This window comes from Cynara cardunculus, unplaced genomic scaffold (genome assembly GCF_001531365.2).
Source record: "Cynara cardunculus var. scolymus isolate 2C unplaced genomic scaffold, CcrdV1 Un_Scaffold_2156, whole genome shotgun sequence".
NCBI lineage: Eukaryota > Viridiplantae > Streptophyta > Magnoliopsida > Asterales > Asteraceae > Cynara > Cynara cardunculus.
Genome location: NW_020200997.1, coordinates 7,393 through 13,710, shown reverse-complemented (window position 1 = coordinate 13,710; position 6,318 = coordinate 7,393). Strand labels below are relative to the sequence as shown.

Genomic DNA, 6,318 nt, shown 5'->3' with positions numbered 1-6,318 from the left:
TTTATATATTAGGATTTGTTATATTATTATTATACTAATTTATTATATATTATTAACATATTATTATATATATATATAATATATAAATCAAATTTATTAAAGCTTTGATAGACCAGACTTATATAAAAAATTTCTCATTGAACTTGTATAAAACTGATATGATATTTTTTCCGGCAAAATCGAAGGAAGATAACACAGGCTCACTCCGCCTTAACTCAATCCGTAGCTCCAGGTCACTCAAGATCAATACCGGTAATGTACGAGTTTATCAAGAAATCGATTTTTTAACATGCAAACGCAAACACTTTTACAAACACAAACTTTTAAAAACATTAAATCAAGAACATTACTAATGAAACCTCTTTCTGCGGCAGCATTTATGGATGCTAAGAAGGCTCACTCCGACCTTACATCCGGGTTCCAGCTCAAGATTAACAAAATTAATGTTTTGATTCTTTGAAAATAAAAGTTTTTAACACAACAAAATAAAATACATTAAACACAAACATTTTATTTAAATAATATAATACAAAAAACAAGAGAATATTGTTATAAATCCATGCAATTCTTAAGCTTTTTTTTTTTTTTAAATTTCTCACTGAACTTGTATAAAACTGATATGATCTTTTTCTTCGGCAGAATCGAAGGACGATAACACAGGCTCACTCCGGCATTAACTTAGTCCGTAGCTCCGGGTCACTCAAGATCAATACCGGTAATGTACGAGTTTATCAAGAAATCGATTTTTTGAGACGCAAACGCAACACTTTTACAAACACAAACTTTTAACAATATTAAATCAAGAACATTACTAATGAAACCTCTTTCTCCGGCAGCACTTATGGATGCCAAGAAGGCTCACTCCGGCCTTACATCCGGGCTCCAGGTCACTCAAGATTAACAAAGTTAATGTTTTGATTCTTTGAAAATAAAAGTTTTTAACCCAACAAAATAAAATACATTAAACACAAACATTTTATTTAAATATTATAATACAAAAAACAAGAGAATATTGTTATAAATCTAACATTACATTAAGAAAATCATAAGGATTTCCCTTTCGGGAAACCCCTTAAGAAATAATACAAATATTAAAGAACAAAAAAGAAAACTTAGGCTAAATTCTTAGTAATCTTGACGTGAGTTGATGGACAAAAGATGAAACTTGGTGATGGTGATGAAGTGGTTTAAAACATGGAGAAAAGGAGTTGGTAGATCCTTGTCTTGTATGGTGTTGGAGAGTAGGTGGTTGCAGGAAGTTTATGGAGATTCTTCTTGTGGTTGATGTAGTTGTAGTTGTTTTTTGTTGTGGCTGATCCAAATGATAATGAATCCCTTTATATAAGGATTCAAACAAATAGAAAAGAAGACACATATGGATAATAGGGATAACACGTATGGGATACGTGTCAAGGGTTTTAAAAAGCAAGGATAATAAATTTGCAACATGAGATTTTGGCAAGAGTCCTCTGTATCTCTTGAGATTTGGGCAATCCCATAGCCATCTCCGGATTTGATAAGTCTTTACCAGCCACCGGTGGAGCTGGACTAGCTTGAATTTTTAGGTTCAATGATACCTTTATTGACATTCTTTGGAGAATGTCCACCCATCTTAATCTTCTGTATAGTGCCAGAAGACGAGCCTATGTTCTGGTTGAGAGAAAAAGAAAGAATGTCTCTCAAGCATAGAGACTTGTTTCTGAATAACAAGTTTCTTGTTTCTGAGCTGCGTATTGTCATCATTGATGATTTTAAAATTTCTGGATATGGTTTCAGAATGATCACAAAATATGGTATGAGTATGGCTAGGATATTTGGTAACAGAAAAGTCTAGAGGGGGTTCAGTATAATTTCTGTGGGAAGGAGAAATAAAAAATTCTTTCCTAAACGTTGGCTGGCAGAAGAAATGGCTTCTTCATAATTATTAAAACCTTTATATATAGGACCGAGATAGCCTTGAGTAGCATCAAGAACTTCTATCCATGTATGATAGAAACTTGTCTTTTAATCTTTAAACACAACATAAAATTTAAAGCGTTTAGCGTTCTGACTAAAAAATTATATTAAAGCATTTAAACAGACAATAAAATACTTAACGTCATTTGGGTTTTTGCCAAAGGCTACCCAAAGATTGTCGACAAGGCAACGTTCTTCCTTACTTAGAGATATATGATTCTGCGTCCTGAAAGAAACATTGCTGCAACTTGGGAAAACAATTAGTTCGTTATTTCCAAATCTAAGACGTTACTGATAATTAGGTCTAGTCTGGCTAATAAAAGTCTGATTAATTACTGGTCTTGTTGTAGGATTATTTGCGGCAGGAATTCTTGGTCTTGGAGGGGGTCTAGACATCTGCAAAAATAAAAATTACATTAATTATTTTTATTTTCCAATAATCGACTGAGAATATCTGCAGCTTTGTTATCACTACCTTTAATGTGCTTTATTTCTATAATTAAACTAGTATTATTGATTCTATCTAAAAAATTTAACCAACGTCTCCGACTACTTTTTTTGCTTTCACCTTTCATTTTATTGTAGAAAGAGACAATTGCTTTACAGTCTGTACTAATAGTAATTTCTTTTTTCGATACGATAAAAAACTCAAAACTATCTAAAAACTGAATTTATGGCTGACAATTCTGCATCTATACTACTAATATTACCCTTTTCTTTATAAATGTCGCTGCTATAACGACATATTTTTTCGGAAATCTGGTCTGCATATTTATGAGGTTTACATAAAAGGATAGTTCCGTAACCTTTACTACAACCATCAATCTCAATTATCAAATAATCTATATCAAGAGGTAAAGCAAGTTCGGGTAAATATTTGATCTCATTTTTCAATTGTTGCACAAACTTAACATCTTCTTGATTAAAATATCTTTGCCCATTTGGAAAGGTTTTTGCATATAAAGGACCAACAATTTTCCCTAGATTTTTTATAAAAGGTCTAGCATAATTTATCAATCCTAAAAACTTTTGCAACTGTTTTAAATCTTCTAATTTATCTAGAAAATCAACAGTTTTTGGAGCAATATGAGGTTGCAAAGTTATTTTTCTTTTTCCAATATTTACTCCTAAAAAGTCTATATATTCACGAAATAACTGCATTTTTTTTACTCAAAATTAAACCATGTCTTATACATTCTGAAAAAACAATTTGCAAATGGCTTTTATGGTCTTTTTTTTGTTTTTACTGAAAACCAAATTGTCATCTATATAAACGGCCACAAAATTGCTATGTTTATTAAAAATGTCTTCCATTTTTCTTTGAGATATACGCGGGGCATTCTTAAGCCCAAAAGGCATGACTAACCATTCAAAATGACCTTCTGGACAAGTAAAAGCCGTCCATTTTATTCTGTCTTGATGCATTTTGACTTGCCAAAATCCTGATTTCAAATCAAATTTATTAAAAATTTTGTAATTTTAAATCTTGTTGATTAAAATAGTCTTATCAGAAATATTATATGCATCGTCAATTGTATTATCATTCGGTCTTTTATAATTTATGACCATACGACTCTTTTCTCTAACTATTTCAAAATGATTTTTAACAATAAAAGCGGCTGATGTATGGGGACTATCAGATTTTCTAATAACGCCTAATTTTATCAATTTTGAAATATGCATTTTAAAATCTTTTCTATCGTCATTGGTTGGCTCTATATTTCTAGTCTTTATCACATATTCGGGATTTTTAATTTTTAACTCTAATAAAACTTTGTCTTTTTCCCAATATTTGATGATGTCTTCTCCAATTATTCTTATTTTCTCTAATTTATAGACAAGTTCATCGATATCAGAATCTGTTACTAAAGCTGTGTATAACTTTTCACTACTAACAAAGTCTAGATTATAATCTATAAAATGGTCTTCATCACAATTTATAAATTAGTGTAAATACTCGTCTAACTCTTCTTTTTTGAGATGACACTCTCTTTCTTTCTTACATTTGTAGGGTTTTTCAAGAATTGGTGCATTATACATGTCTATTTTTGAAGGAACATGAGTAGTGATGGCAGGAGTGAAAAAAATATGCTTGTGAAAATGTAAAAAGTCTTTAGTTAAAGTGACGCTACCATTGTCTTTAATAAAAAATTCAATCCGAGAATAAAATCCATATTGGTAAGGTTTAACACCCTAAAAAAAGTATTTTTAGGAGGTAGAGTATATATTTGCTAAAACCATAGTTGGTCTCGAAACTAACTTTACTATTTGGTCTCAACATTTCTTTGCAAGAGTAAATTTCACCATCCATTTATTGTGCTTCTATTGGTAAGTCTGATTTAACAATATATCTAGATGGAACCAAGGATTTGTTTAAGATGCAATTAGAATAACCAGAATCAACAAATGCAAGACAGTTGATAACAAAATCATCAATTCGAATTTTGCATTTTACTTTTAATGATTTTAAATTATCAGAATTACAAACAACTTGCACATAGTCTTGTCGAATCAGGTCTTTATTTTCGTCTATGGTGTCTTTTACCTTTACTACTCTTTCAAAAAAGTCTATTTTCTTTTGAAAAAGCTTTACCATATCTTCAACGCTTTCTATTTTTTTTTCTTAAGACTCTGATTTCTTGTTTATCAAGATCTCTGGCAACATTTATATAATCTGGTTCTATTCTTATTAAATCTTTCTTTTCTAGACATTTTATGCAGGCATCAATATGGCAATTTAAACACTTTGCTCTTAGTCTTTTATGTGGAAAAAGATTGCAAATAACACAAGAAATATTATCAATTCCGGTATATTTTTGCCAATCATGATCACAAGTAACTTCTTCTAAATTAACAAAGTCTAAATCACGGTTACAGCATAGATATAGGGTCTTTTCTATAATATTATAAATGGATGTGAAGCTATCATGTAATAAACAGACTCTGACATTGTTGTCTTTATCATAAAAAAATATTGATCAGAAATCTATTTTGACGAATACAGCCGGTCTTCTAAATAAAAAAGTTCTTCATCATTTAAAAACATTTTTAGTTTTTTGGAAAAAATAATTTTGCAAGTGTTATTGCAAATTAATTGAAGGTGTATTAATGTAAATTCTTTTTTAAACAACCGTCTGAGAGCATTTTTTGAAAAAAAAAAACGTCTAATGACATTTGTGAAACAAAAAAATGAGGATAAACCAATTTTTTATTTTCTAGTTTTAAATTTTTTATAAAATACAACAACAACAGAGAAAAACAGATGTTAATAAGACTAATAGATAAAGAAACAATACTGATTAAACACACTAAGAGATGAAACAGTAAAAATTTAAAGACTTAAATTCTAGGATAAAACAAAACAAGGAAAAAGATTTTTTTTTGTTTTTTAATGACAAATTCACTAATAAACAAACACAATAATAATTATATAACAAATAAACACAACAATAATTATACAATACAACACAAAGCTTAATCTTATCTAGGCGGAAATGAAAAAAAACACAAAAAAAAAAAAAACACGTAGCTAGACGGAAAGAAAAAACAATACGTAACTAGGCGGAATTAAATATAATAAAAGCTTATCTAGACACAACAAAATTTTTTGATCGTAACGTAATGCTCTAATACCAAATAAGGGGGGGAGTTGTATGACGGCGGTAATAATAGCAAATAGGATAACGATTATAAATAAAAATACGAAGAAGTTTAATGGCACAAATAAACTTAAATCCTACTCGGTACTCTCTTAGAGGATGTTTCGAAATATAACTTTAGTAAAGTAAGCAATCTTCTCTTTAGAAAAATAAAATAAAAAATAAGAAATGTAAAAAGAATTTGCATGCATGGATACATGCAAATTACTTCAACTAATAAAAAACATTTACACAAACAATTATGCAAAATGCTAACAAATAAAAAAGAAAAACCATGCATGGAAGCATGTAGTTTCATAAAATTAAAAAACTAAATATGCATGGAACAAAAACGTAAAACAGAATACATATTATATATATATATATATATATATATATATATATATATATCTATACTACATTAATAAGTATTTAAGTCATTATCTTAATTACAACCCTCTAAGCACAAGTTACAATCATTTTATGCTAGAATTTAAAAAATATCTTAATTACAAATTATCATGCACAATGTACAAGTTATTTATACTAAGTGTTTCATCCAATACCAAATCCTAATTGTGTCAAACCTTCTTTCTCTTCGTCAGAATTCTAAAATCACCAATTTGGGCCACTTTCTTCTTCTTCTTCTTCTTCTTCTTCTTCTTCTTCTTCTTCTTCTTCTTCTTCTTCTTCTTCTTCTTCTTCTTCTTCTTCTTCTTCTTCT

General features: G+C 29.3%; 1 protein-coding gene across 1 annotated transcript in view; it reads left to right on the top strand.

Annotated features, from left to right (window-relative positions):
* The window catches only part of LOC112502907 (60S ribosomal protein L5-like), a 17,548-nt gene that overhangs the window by 7,086 nt on the left and 4,144 nt on the right, over positions 1-6,318 (top strand). The gene's annotated exons all lie outside the window — the stretch shown is intronic.